Source organism: Solanum pennellii, chromosome 10 (genome assembly GCF_001406875.1).
Source record: "Solanum pennellii chromosome 10, SPENNV200".
Classification (NCBI taxonomy): Eukaryota; Viridiplantae; Streptophyta; class Magnoliopsida; order Solanales; family Solanaceae; genus Solanum; species Solanum pennellii.
The window spans coordinates 14897528-14913014 of NC_028646.1; the positions used below are offsets into that span (position 1 = coordinate 14897528).

The window sequence follows — 15487 nt, forward strand, 5'->3', positions numbered from 1 at the left end:
TTCCATCTTTGATGTACAGCTTTCATTGCATAGAGTACCATCGATATTACAGTGTTCGTACTTTCAACTGTCAGGAGGATATATATATATATATATATATATATATACACTCAGCTACTCTCATTCATTCCATCTTTGATGTACACCTTTTATTTCATAGAGTACTATCCATATTGGTGTTCGTACTTTCAACTGTCATTTCTAAAATAATATATATATATATATAGGGATAATGCACAAGTACGACATCAACCTATGCCCAAAATCTCAGAGACACACTTATACTATACTAAGGTCCTATTAATTACCCCCTGAACTTATTTTATTAATAATTTTCTACCCGTTTTCGGCTTATGTGACACTATTTTGTGGGCCCAACACTGATTGACTTTTTCTTTCAAACTAGTGCCACGTAGGCCTAAAGGGGTAGAAAATTACTTATAAAATAAGTTCAGGGGGGTAATAGGACCTTAGTATAGTATAAGTGTGTCTTAAGGATTTCGGGCATAGGTTGAGGGGGTACTCGTGCATTTTCTCTCTCTATATATATAATTATTATTATTATTATTATTATTATTATTATTATTATTATTATTATTATTATTATTATTTATGTATTTGAGGTTTTTGGAAATTAAGATCTTTTTGATTTTCTACTTTGTTTGAATTTAAGATTCATTCCATTAACGATTAAAATAATAAAAGAGCTTCATCGTTAAATCAGAAACAAGTTATATAAAAAATTATTCTTATTGTTAATATTTCATATACTAAATTGTTTGTCATTTGTAACAGAAAAATGAGTAACTCGAGTCAAGTTAATGTTGGAACAATGAGTGTTGTAAAACCATCAATTGCACACAATCGTTTAACTGCTACTCTTGTATCGACTGAGAAACTTAGAAAGTTTTCTGGAGTCGACTTCAAGAGATAGCAGTAAAAGATGTTCTTCTATCTAACTACGTTGAGTCTCCATAGGTTTATTTGTGAGCACGTTTCTATTCTATCAGATGAAACTCCGAATGAAGAACGATTTTTAGTAACAGAAGCAGATTTTTTTTGAAAAAACTATATTTTGAATGACTTGCAAGACGGTTTGTACAATTTGTACAATAATATGAAGACCTCAAAAGAACTTGAGATGCTTTGAAAAAGAAGTACAAAACAGAGGATGCTGAATGAAGAAGTTCATTGTAGCAAAGTTTTTGGACTGTAAGAGTATAGATAGTAAGACTATTGTCACCTAAGTTCACGAGTGGTAGGTCATAATTCATGATCTCCTTGTCGAAGGTATTATTTTATATAATACATATGTTGAACATATTAAGTTTGTTATTAATACTCAATAATCTTTATTGTAGGATTGGTTGTGAATGATGCGTTTCAAGTGGTGGTCATTATTGAGAAGTTACCTCTGCTATAGAAGGACTTCAAAAACTACTTGAAATATAAAAGCAAGGAGGTGACTATTGAAGATCTCATGGTAAAGTTGAGAATCGAAGAGAAATGTTTTTGAAGAAGATTACACAAAGTCAAAGGAAAAAAAACGAAAATATTTGGACCAAAGTGCAATCCCCCTAAGAAGAAATTCATTGAAATTTTTTTCAATTGTGACAAATGTGGTCATAAGGCTATTGAATGTCGGGCTCCTAAGAAATTCACTGAAAATTCCTAAATTGTTTCACTAAGTCTCCAATGCCTCTCTAAGAGAATCAACCTGAGATAATTCTTGTATGACCTTACTTGCCTTATCTAAAAGTTTGTTGTAAGCAACCTCTACAATTTTACCCAAATACTCGTTTATGGGCTTCCGATCATCATGATAGGATGAACATTGGTCTCTCACTTTATGATGTGTATACAACCACTGTCGATCCAATATACGAAGTAATGTACCAGTCAAAACACTCCCTCCTAAGTCACCAATTGTCGCCTTATTTCCTCCTTCCATCTTTTTCGTATACACCTGTCAACCTGCACACTTTCGTCCCTCCAAAACAATCATCTCAAACCCAAATAACATCAGTTGCCTCGCAGCCGCCAACCCAACAAGACCTGCCCCGATAACAATCATTTTTTCCTTACTTGGCTCCAATACCACAACATTCAGGTATAACATCAACAAACATATCCTTCTTCACCCAAATTGACACATTTTCACATCATTGCATCACAATGTGATTCATAATTAATATATAGATACACAGTTCTATCTCGCCAACTACACTTTTAATCCCAAATTGATTAATTTCCTCATTAATTAACGAGTCAGACAGAATTCCACTCGTTAACACAACAAAAGCCTCAGAAGTTGATTCTTTGTTTATACAAATAATCTCATTTGAAAGAATTCCCTTTTCAAATTCTTACTTCTAACCATTTATGGATCAACATTTCTATTAGCAAAATTTGAATTTTTCACTCCGGTTTTGCTTAGCTTACCCGAAGAAGATGAATAAATTAATAGAGACCGTTTTTATTTGGTATTATCGAGAAAACCGCTGGATACCTGATTTAATCTCTATTTACTATTTGATCTACCTCGTCTTCTATTTATGGGGATAGAGATGGGATGAAATTGTTTTTGGATTGAACCGAAATTAGGGTTAGTATTAGTTATCCCAAAGTGACCAAAATTGGGAGTACAATTTTTGGGTTTGAGTTAGGAAAATTAATTGGGAATTGTAGAGGAATTTTGTTGACCCAAATTCAAGCATTGGTGATAAGTTTGGGGTTGGTTTCACTTGCTCGACTTCTACCCCTCTGAATCCTGATGTTGAGGAATAATATTGGTTGATGGTAGCTCTATAAATTCTTCAAATAATATTAAAGATATAGCACGGGTATATGCGCTCCGTCTTCCGGGGCAAATCATGATGTTGTTGGTAAAAGGCGATATTATGGGAGCAGAAACTTTGTATTTCTTGGATATTCTATGGTAATTATCTTTATGTCATTTTTTTCTTTTCTCAATTATATCTTATAGTTTTAAGCATATTATAAGCATCTACTATTATATCCTCTTTGTCATAACATAGTCAATGAGCAATGTAATATCTTTTGTATGATTGTGTTCTAATAGCTCTTTTTACAAAATGACCTAGATTTATGACAATCAGTGGCGGAGCCACCATAGACCCCCTTCGACGGAAAATTATATTATTTTTCTATGATTAAAATAATTCTTAGGTATATATAGTAGATGTCGAACCTCTTTCGGCTACTTCGTGTGTCTATTTCTTCAACTTTTGAAACCTCTTATTAAAAATTCTGGCTCTACCTACGATGATAGTATGATTACAGTTAACATAAATCTGATTATCGACCTTTATGTTGTGTCTTAAAGGTGATTGGAATCTGGTTATAGGTGACAACTCTTTTGCTCATATTCTCCAAAGGATGTACATATTTCACAAATCTATCAGTAGGCTGAAACCAGTTAAACAAGGACCCAATTTGATAGGTGATCAGAGGTATTGGTGAAGCTCTTTCTCCGTTGTCCAAGTGAGGGGAAAATGAAATGATAGTGAATATTGATCCACAAAAAAATGTATTTGAGCAGTTGTTTCTTTTGGTAATGAGGAAAGAATTATGTACTCTGCTCAATCCATGAGACAGATTTTACTATTGCTAGCAGATTAATAGGAAAAAAAAATCTTTTTACATATAAGGTCAATAATGATAATGAAAAATTTGAAAATGTTGATTCTCTCGCAACACATTTCTATTTATGCTTCTTTTTAAGCCGAAGGTATATCCGAAACTACCTCTCTATCTTTATGAGGTGGGGATATGGTTTTGCATACACTCTACCCTCTCTAAACTCCACTTGTGGGATTACATTGGATATATTATTGTTGATCTGTTCTCTGTTGAATAGAATGTGTTGCAACACCTCATGATCTACACTACTAACTTATTTGAGATATTTTTGTCTCAGATGTACTCGAGCAGTTACGTTTGGCCAAGTACTTGTGTAGGTTCAGATTTTCTTGGTCTATTTCCAAGCATTTCTCAGAAGATAAAAACTTCAGTCCACTGTTTGAATTCTTCCATATCAGGCTTGAACATTCTGCTCAACCGCCCATGACGAGGGAGACCTTTTTGCCTCTTCATAATTCGCACAATACATACATCAGCTGCATATTGTCTATCTTTGCTGATATCTTCAAAGTGATCCTTATCCTCATGGAGTAAGTGAATTTGAATTTATACTCAGAATGATTAGTTGAACAAACATTTATGTTTCTGGTCTCTTTAGTCTATCTGAAGCATTATACTATAACTGAACAATACCTTGTCAAGTTCCTACAATCCAATTCAATAGTTTTAAGGTCAAAATTCGCGTAGATGTTACATGGACTCGATGAATATATCCATTGGTGCTTTTAGCGCCCATGTTTTTGAAAAATACAGTGAGATTTTTTTAATTCTAACTAAAATTACGCAGATACAATGTTTAATTCCCACTGTTAGTGTTTGTATGTGTTTCAACGCAGAAGCTAGATTAACTGTATGTGTATGTATGTCTTTTGAAAGCAAAATTTGGATGTATGTGAAAAACGTCAATAACTGTATGTCTGACCAACTGTATCAAAGTAGCATCGATTTTCCAGTGTCATTTCTTTGTCGACTACGTTGCTGTTTCTTGTTTGCAGTGAATGCTCACAAATCCATGTTGAGATTCATGATTGCAACCAACAATAGTCGTAGAAGCTTCCAGTTGAAGGGATTGATTAATGATGTACTTATTCCTACCATATGCATGATCCTTTTGGCACGCGCATTAAGCATGAGACAAAATTCCAGCAATTGTAGAACTTTGCATCTAAGCTGACAGTGGATGAGGTGTTTCCCCTTAATTAAGTGTGGCATGTTCATGATCCAAAGCGAATCCCATTGAAGAGTGAACTGAAGAGATTCCATGGGAAGGCTTCAGTAGTGGTTGAAGTCTGCATACAAGATGGTACTCAAACATACACTGTGTTAGGTTCCTTTACTAACTATTCTATATAGCTAAATGTACACTGTATTTGCGTTATAAATATGTATAAAAGTCGGGAAATGTAGCTTTCATTAAATTGTTCATTGAGTGAGTAACTATTTGAGTCTGCAATCTTTGTTTTCCCTCTGTAATATAGACCTAAAAGATTCACATTTGGCAGGCAAACACTTTTCGCTTGTTTACAAATCTTGTAGAACGAAAATGCTTATATTACAAAATACTCCCTCCGCGTCAAATTATATATCGTGGTTTCTAAAAAGTAGTTATCTCAAATTATTTGATATTTTAAAAGTTCAACACATATATTGTTCAATTGAAGCTTTTTCTTTCCTTCTCCTTTTAACACGTATGATAATCTCTCGTTTCTACGTTTCATGTTCTAGTACAAAAGTCCATCAAACATGGTACATGTATGATAGAATGGGTCTGTCCACTATCAGTCAATGGACCTGGTCCCTTGACACTAAAAGAAAAATGCAGAAGAGTAAACAATTATGAGAACTCAGCACAAACAGTTTACATGGAAGCCTCCTTGCTCAAGGGAGTAAAACCACGACCTATTGCACATGATTTTCAACTGGCTTCATCGATCTTCATAAGAAAAAGTGAAACCCGATTACAACAATGTGAGAAGATTCTATTAATCTCACGACCAAGCAATAACCCTATTGCTTGAAGAGCCTAAGCATATGACACTCGACCCACTAAGCTATCACCACTAGATAACTTAGGATTCAACTAAGCAACACGCATGTTGCCCACTAAATCACCATGACCCAGATGACTTAGAATTTGCTAAGCGGATACCACATCGCCCATTAAACCACCTAACTCTAGATGACTTATGATTTTTCTAAGCAACAAAACAATGTTGCCCACTAAATCAATTAACCCTAACTGATTTAGACTTTTACAGACCTGAAACAAATATCTGAATCCTTTACAGAATAGGAAGAAATTTACAGTGTAAGTACGGAAGATATAATCCTAAGACAACTAGATAGCTTGCTGCTCTATCAGGTTCTGTTGCTCTTAGGATATACTTCTTGAAGATGGACTTTGCTTTTTGAGCTTTTGGGTTTTCTGAAATCCAAAACTTTGTTTGCCAAAACTTGTGTTTTTGTTTTTGGAGAAGAGATTATATTACCGTTGACACAAACCCTTGGGACGAAGCTATTGGCTGAGAGTCTGCTGTCATGAAAAGTTAGGCACCAACCACATCAGAGTTGGCAAATTTTTGACAGCTGCCTTTTTGTCCTTTTCTCGTACACAGACTTTCCGTGACCAGGTCCTTTGCTGCATTCTTTGATGCTTGAGTTCTTTGACAAATACTTGCTGACTTATGTTTTTTGTCATGTTGAAAGTATCAAGCATAAGTAGTTATTAACCGCAGGACAAACAACCTGTTCCATTCTGATTGGTTTAGTACGCTGGTGCCTCACCTACCACTGACAGGACAGCTTTACAGCTATACACTATTATCTATCAGATGGAATGAACTATGCCAGGGACATGTCCCTGGATTTGTGAGGATCATCAAAATACTTAGAATAGAAAATTTTCCCTCTTTTGATGAAGACACACATATATTCCTCATGCTGAGTTTATTCATTCACTTTCCATTTTATCAGTCGCAATACCAGAGGACCCTTTCTTGGATCTGGTCCCTAGTTAGATTCTGTGTTTGTGAGGATCATCAAAACATATAGAATATAACAATGTAAAATCATGTCCAAACAAAACAAATTGTTTTAAGTTCAAATCTATATCAAGCTAAAGTCCTAACCTCTGTACAAGTTTTGCTTCTTTAAACAAAATCAATTATGTGACATGGTTGACTTCTTGTAGCACGTTATTGGTTTCTATTGAGAAAAACAATGTTTCATAATTGTTTACCTCTAGTGCAAGAGCTGGTATATGTTGCTAACGCCATGTCATCATTAGAACAGGTCATAGATGTTGATTATACCTTATTTATCGACACTAAATCAGGGATCTACCCCAAATCAGGGATCTCCCATTATGTCTAATGGTCATTAGCTTGAAATCAGTAAATAATTAGGACTCTATTACTTGTATAAATATCTTGTAAATCCTACACTTTTATGATTGAATAAACAGATCACAATTCTTTTATCTCTAATTGTTTTGGATCTCTATCGTTTTTCAACTTGGTATCAAGAGCCTTGTTTTTTTTCCTAAATCCTCACGACTCAATTATTTTCTCCAGATGGATTTACGAGATACCTTGTCAACAAAATTTGATGGGCATAACTATCCAATTTGGAAGTTGCATTTCAAAGCCTTCATTAGAGGCAAAGGTCTCCTTGGTATTCTGGATGGCTCAAAGGTTGTCCCTACAAAAGACAAAGAAAAAGAGGTTTGGGAGGCTGACAATGGCAAAATTATCACCTGGCTTGTCAATTCCGTCTCTGTCGATATAGCCATGGAACTGAAATCTTTTTTGAAAGCATCAGAAATGTGGAGTCATCTTGTCACGATCGGAATCTAGGCCCCAGACGAGACCGGAGTTGTTGACCTCTCAGGGGTCGCAGATAAGCCTACATACGTCATCTTTACTTCATCTAGATTAATTTTTGCAGAAAATTTGAAATTTTTGTTATACGACATTCGCATAAGACATTCTACTTAAACTCATAAATGTTTACAATCAACTATCTAACATTAAGATGATTAAATGAAAGAAATAGTTCATAGTTGCATTAAATGTGTACTTGCCAAAACGACACCAATACAACATCTGAAATGAAGTGGGAAATGAAACACTAGTGGAACATGCTCCACTAGCTAAGGCCTACATCTAAGCTAGATAATAACAGTAGACAGCCTCGAAAGCATAAGGGCCTACCAAGTCCGGATGAAAGCTCCACGTCCACATAGCTGTAATGTTGTATCGTACGATATAACGTCCACCTGTGCCTGCACCTAAAAATAGATAATTGTATGGAATTAGTACAGACTTGTAATAAGTATGGGTATATGCAAGCACACACCAAGGACATGCATGAGAAAGAATAGATCTTTCCTAACAACATGATTTATGGAAAGTCAAGTCAGTGGACTTGCCAAATTTGGAATAGGACAGTCATGCCATGAGTGAAACATACATCATTAAACTTATCATTTTGCAAACAACACATAACATATTTCACATATCATATCACGTAGTTCATATCATTCTTTCATATGCCATGAGACCTTGGGATCATGGACTTGACGTTAGGACTTCCCAAAATGAGGGCTCAACATATGGAACCTCAACTAAGGATCCTTCTTTTACAAAGACAGATTCTGCTTCATTCATTCATACGTACTTCATTTTTCATTCTTGTACTAGTGCAATCAGCAGTCATACCTAGGATGTAGTTTAAGACTCTCATCGGGTTTGCTGTGCAATGACCAAGAATAACCTAGCGTCATTACTTAAGTCTAGCTCACCTCTTGATTATCCTATCCTTACACCTTTGGTATCGTTTATTTAATTATGTGCATCATTTGAGGCTGGCCTCATTCATTCTTCGGGAACTTTAACTTTAACCGACATAGATCAAGTGAGCATCATGAAATCTAGTGTCTCCCCCACACCGAAAAGAGATGGAATCACCAGTCAAAGTGACCCAAAACATGCTAGCGTACATGGGAATTGAACCCCGCTGTATCCCTATATTGGCAGTATAGGTTTGAAGACTAGGAGATATAAGGAGACCCATACCTGGCATGCCAGACAGCCTCATCTAATGAGAGTTACGTGAACCTCCGCCCTTCCCGAAAGAAGGCATCACCGCTCATAGCTAGCCTATCGGTGCTCAGTATAAAGTTCCATAACATTCAACAAATACATCATGGAAGATTGCTTCAAGCATGAGGACATCATAGCTCATTAGATTATTTCTCGTCTCATAATTAGTATTAAGCATGCATTACCTTCAATACTTTTATTAGAGTGTTCATAGAGACTGGTCTCTTCATTAACTTTACACTCTCATTGATGAGTACGTTTTGGTAACATTTACTTTGGGTCATTTGAGATTGCTCTCATCTTTCACATAGGCCTCTTATCATGTTGTCACCACATTCATTAACTTTAGCACATTTGCTCTTCATAATTACTCACCCCTTTACATGAATGTTCATTTAATCATATGCCAATGCACTTGGCCATTTAGTGTGTTTCACACTCTTACTTAATGCCTTCTAGGTTTTTACATCATTTCATCACATACATATTAGGTTAACTTACTTTCAAACTTATTCTAGACTTATGAGTCAACACATACAAGCCATGAGGCTTCATTCATAGTTTGTCTAAGTGATTCATGTTTACCCAAGATAATGTGGTACAAGACTTATGCATCTTGTAGATATGCCAAGATATTGATTTGATCTTTAGAGGCAACATTCATTAAGTATTTTACGTATGACTTATATGTCAATACGAAATTGGGCAAGGGAACCCGACTTCGACTCCCTTGGACAACACTTAATTAATTTTCTTTCACCTAATTTTGGATTTATATTTCGGCTTGGGGAACCCGATTTCGAATCCCCTCACTAACATTATTTTTCCTTTCTTTTTCCCTCTCCTCACTTCACCTTAGAAGTTTTAAGCATTAGGGGATCTGTGATCGAACCCCCATAGCAACATTCATTTATTTCTCTTTTTCCTAAGTTTTTCCCATGTTGGCCGAGAGGAAGTGGGTTCGAATCCCACTCCTCTCATTATTATTTATTATTATTATTTTAAATTCTCTCCTTGTCTCCTCCTTCAGCAAAGAGGTGGTGGGTTTGAATCCCACTCCTCCCATCATTTTTATTAATTTAAAATTTCCCTTTTGCTCTCTTGTTTGGCCGAGAAGTTGTGGGTTCGAATCCCACACCTCTCATTTTTTTTTCCAGCTTTCATGTAGTAGAGTCTTGGGTTCAATCCCCACTGACCTCACATGTTTTAAATTTATTATTAAACTTCTCAAACTTGAAGTATTCTCGCCAAAAATTCCATCACCATGTGCTGGAAATTTTATTAAATTTTCTAGCCTTTATATAACAACATTCATACGTTCGTTTTGTGGTATTTTCACAATTTGTTTAACGCATTTTTAGGTGTAGATTCATTGTTGTTTTAGCTTAGATTTTTCCATTTAAGATCAGCCACCTTACACTTCATTTAAACATCACAATCCACACATCTTATGCACAATATTTCCAATCATCAAACAAGCCATTTTAAGACTTCAAAACGGAGAACAACAACAAACATTTTACACATTGCACCACATCATTTTCGGTTGACATCATTGAACATGATTGCTATTTCCAAACACAAAATCACAAAGAACATCATATTTCACACTTAGATACCATCAACCATACCAACCACATGATTTCTAACCTAATTTAGATTGAAATCGGAAGGAGACTAGGGACAAGGAATTCGACAATAAAGGGGACAACCCTAATTTCATAAGTTGAATTTTGTAGAAAGAAATTTCTCTTGGAGAAAGGATTCCAAGAGAGAAAACCCATAACTGGTTGTAGCTTTCCAAACCTTCAAAGTGCTACCCAAATCCTCCACTAAACCTTCAACACGATCCCGTCGAGAAGATGATGTAAAATTTTCTTTTCTTAAGTTAGCTTGCTTGTTTGTATATTTTTTTTTGTAAGTTCTTTGAGTGTGGAGAACATTTGATTGTTTTCTAATGTTCTTATTTCTGTTTTTACAGCAAAGAAATTAAAATGGATGAGAGAGAGAGAGAGAGAGAGAGAGAGAGAGAGAGTTTGTGTGAGATAGTGCCCCTTAAAACTAGGATAGTTGGCAAGACTTAGTTAATTTAATTTAATAATTAATAATTAATAACTAAAAAATCTGATTTCCCCTTTTTTAAAATCATCCATGAATTAAATAATATTAATTAATTACATTATTTTAGCCACTTAGATAAAAACAATTTAATTCATTGCTTCCACCAGGTTAGAACCCGGGTGGAGCAAGACTTTACTCTTAGAGCCCATTTTCGGCACTCTCTCCTCAAAATACCCCTCCACCTTATTAATTAAATAATTAAATATATTTTTAGGATAATTATGATATACCCTTAGCTTGATAAAAGACCATTTTACCCCTAGACCCTCCAAACTTAAGATTTTCCCCTTTTTAAGTCTAGTAAAAGATTCATCCGGGTAAATCTTCATATTCGGGAGCCCTAGATGGCTGGACCCAACGTTTCCTAGCTCAATTAACTCCCCAAGTTAGTTGGCTTGGCTGTTGCAAGGGTTCAGAGGCCTGGTTCTACGCGCATCAATCTATGTGAACCCGGTCTAATCGTAGGCATTCTAGACACATTAAGCTTTACTTATCTTAAACATTTTTAGGGTTGTTAGATTATCCCCACTTAGGAACATTCGTCTTTGAATGACGTTACTAATTATTTCACGTAATGCCAATCAGATCATAACATAGTTACTACACACAATCAAGCAATAGCAACAAAGAATGGAGAGATAAGGAAACTTAGACTTTACAGTAGGGAGTCTAACTTCAAGAGCTGAACAGATGGGGATAGCGGGATCTCATATCGACCTCTTCCTCCCACGTAGCACCCTCAACAAGATGGTTCCACCACAATACCTTCACTGTGGCAACATTTTTGTTTCTCAGCCGCTTCACCTGTCTGTCTAGAATCTCAATAGGTATCTCCTCATAGGACAAGTCTTCATCAAGCCCTAAACCTTCAACAAGTAGAATCGGTGCTGGATCACCCAGGCACTTCATCAACATGGACACATGAAGGACTGGATGAACAAAAGCTAGCTCCGCAGGCAATGCCAACTTATAGGCCACCTTACCCACATGCTGTAGGACCTCATATGGCCCAACATAACTCAAACTTAACTTCCCCTTCCTCCCATACCTCATCACCCCTTTCAGAGGTGATATCTTCAAAAAGACCTGGTCACCAACATCAAACTCTAAGGGCCGCCCTGTTATTCGCATATGACTTCTACCGACTGTAAGCAGTAGCCAACATCTATCTAATCACTCTGAACTTCTCCAAGGCCTCATGAATGATCTCTGGACCCAAAATGTATGACTCTCCAACCTCGAACCATTTAACTGGAGACCTACACCTCCTACTATACAGTGCCTCAACCGGTGCCATCCCCAATGCTGGAGTGATAACTGTTATTATATGAGAACTCGATCAAAGGAAAATGGTCGTCCCAACTACCTCTAAAGTCAATCATGCACGCCCTCAACATGTCCTCCAATGTCTGAATGGTGCGCTCAACCTGCCCATCAGTCTGAGGATGAAAGGCAGTACTAAGCTTCACCTGCGTGCCTAAACTCTTCTGGAAAGATATCCAGAAATGCGAAGTGAACTGAGCTCCTCTATCTTAAATGATAGACAAAGGAATACCATGCCATCTCACAATCTCATCAATGTAGAGTCTCACATAGTCCTCAGCTCTGTAAGTAGACTTCACAGGGATAAAGTGCGCAGACTTAGTCATTCTGTCCACAATAACCCATATAGAGTCATGCTTCCTCCTATTCCTCGGAAGACCAACCATGAAGTCCATATTAATGGCCTCCCACTTCAAATTCGGAACCTCGATAATCTGAGTCAGACCGCCTGGATTAAGATGCTCTGCCTTAACCTGCTGACAATTAGGGTACTTATCCACATACTCAGCAATGTACTTCTTCATGCCATCCCACCAATAGATATGCTTAAGATCATGATACATTTTTGTGGAACCTGGATGTATGGAATATCTGGAACCATGGGCTTCTGCAACAATCCTGGTTTGCAAATCATCCACATCTGGTACATACAACCTGTCGTGGCACCTAAGTATGCCGTCACTTCCCAAGGCAAAAGACTCATTCATCTTTGTCAATACTAAGTCTTTCAGCTCCATCAACACAAGATCAAGATGCTGACCCTTCTTGACTTCAACTACCAAGGATGATTCAGAACTAGGATGGACCGAAACACCCCCACTAGTAGAGTCAACCAACCGCACACCCAGTCTATCTAGTCTGTGTACATCTTTCACCAACTCCTTCTTCTCATCCTCAACGTGGGCTGTACTCCCCATGCTCATCCTTCTCAAAGCATCAGCTACAACATTAGCCTTACCTGGATGGTAGTGGACATTCATGTCATAGTCTTTCAATAGCTCCAACCATCTCTGCTGACGTAGATTTTAACTCTCTCTATGTAAATATGTACTGAAGAATCTTGTGGTCTGTGAACACATCCACATGTACTCCATACAGGTAGTGCCTCCACAGCGTCAGTGCAAACACCACCGCTGCCAACTCTAAGTCATGAGTTGGATAGTTTTTCTCATGCATCTTGATCTATCTGGACGCATAGGCTATCACCTTACCACCCTGCATAAGAACACAACCCAAACCAATCCTAGATGCATCACAATATACAGTGTAATTCGCACCACACTTAGGCAAGGTAAGCAGTCTGTCCTTGAGCTCTTGGAAGCTCTTTTCACAAGTGTCCGCCCAATCAAACTTGACTTTATTCATTGTCAACGCAGTGAGTGGGGCGGCAATGGAAGAAAAACCCTTCAAAAACCTGCGATAGTAACCAGCCAATCCCAAGAAGCTACATATATCTGTGGGAGTAAGAGGTTTTGGCCAGTTCTTAACAGCCTCAATCTTCCTGGGATCTACCTCCACACATTTATTGGATACTACATGACCCAGGAAGGTCACTGATCTGAGCCAGAATTCACATTCGCTGAATTTGGCATACAACTGATGTTGTCTAAGTGCCTAAAAGGTTAGTATCATGTGCTATTCATGCGCTTCCTTGGTCTTAAAATAGATGAGAATGTCATCAATGAGTACTATGACAAAGGAGTCAACGTATTCACGGAAAACTCTGTTCATGAGGTCCATAAATGCAGCAGGTGCATTAGTGAGACCAAATGACATCACTAGGAACTCATAGTGACCATAACGGGTACGAAAGGCTTTACTTCTTATTTGAGAAGTAAGTTTGAGCGTATCAAATTTTGGCGCCGTTGCCGGGGAATATAGCTTTTAGATTAACTTGAACTTATTACTATAGTTTAGTTGATATTTTCTTGATTTTACTTTGTTTTATTGTTTTTGATTCTTTCAGAACTATCCTCCTTGTATGCCAAATACACGGAGAGGAAGAGAACCCTTGTTTCCCTACGATCATGACTTAGAGCGTACATTACGCAATATGAATCGAAACTTGGGAATAAATGATGATGATCCAAACCAGAACATCCCAGCTCCGGTTGATGTTCATGGTCAGTTGTTACCCGAAGCTCCGGGTGAACATCAACAGAGGGGACAAAATCCCGCTCCACGGCCCCAAGCATACTACAGAGGCTATGATAACATAGCAGACTCCGATGGGCCACTGGTTTTGCCTTCTCTACCCACAGGCCATACTTTTGTGGTAACTAGTATCCTGATGCAAATGCTCACTGCCAGAGGTTTGTTTTCAGGGCTACCTTCTGAGGATCCACATGCCCATATAGCTAAGGTAAGGGCAGTGTGTAAAAGCTGTGTAGGGAGGCCTGATTTGGATTTAGATGTAATAGGGCTCAGAGTGTTTCCTCTCTCACTGACGGGAGAGGCTGTTATATGGTTCACTGAGCTCCCATACAACTCAATCACTTGGAACCAACTAAGGGATGTTTTCTTAGCACGCTACTATCCGGTCTCCAAGAAACTAAACCACAAAGACAGAGTGAATAACTTTGTGGCACTACCAGGAGAGTCAGTTAGTAGTTCTTGGGATAGATTCACCTCGTTCTTGAGAAGTGTCTCAAATCACCATATAGATGATGAGTCACTGAAGGAATACTTCTATCGGGGACAGGATGATAATAATAAAGCGGTGTTGGACACTATAGAAGGTGGATCTTATGGGGAGTGTCCTTATGCTGAGATTGCCGAAAAATTAGAGAAAATCTCCCGGAATAATAAAGCTTGGAGTACTAGGAAGTCTGATACAGGGAGAAACACCTTCGCAGGACAGTCCACTCACAACCCAGCCACAGATGAGATTCACGAAGAAATGGCTCAGATGAGAACTGAGCTTGGGTTGGTACTAAAACATGTCACTGATGGTGCAGAAAAGATAAATGCAGTCAGCTACTTGTCGAAACCACCATCTAATGATGAATGCTATTATGCGGAGGACTCCGTGCGGTAAATGAGCAGACGGGGGGTTTCCGACCGAGCGCCCAAGGCTCAAATCAGGATAATTGGCGCCAAGGTCAAGGGAACAAAGGTCGGATCTATGGTAACTACAACCGTGAGGGTCATTATGTCCGAGATGGAAACTACAACCGCAACAATAACTTCAACAGGGGTAACTACGGTAACATAATGATAGGGATTGGGCCCTATGTCCCTCCTCAAAATCGTGAAGTTACTCCTAGGGATGGTGGAGA

At 37.7% G+C, this 15487-nt stretch overlaps 1 pseudogene; it reads right to left on the reverse strand.

The window, feature by feature from the left end:
• Positions 1–6887: 6887 nt before the first annotated feature.
• LOC107001104 overlaps positions 6888–15487 on the reverse strand; it is a 19761-nt pseudogene continuing 11161 nt past the window's right edge.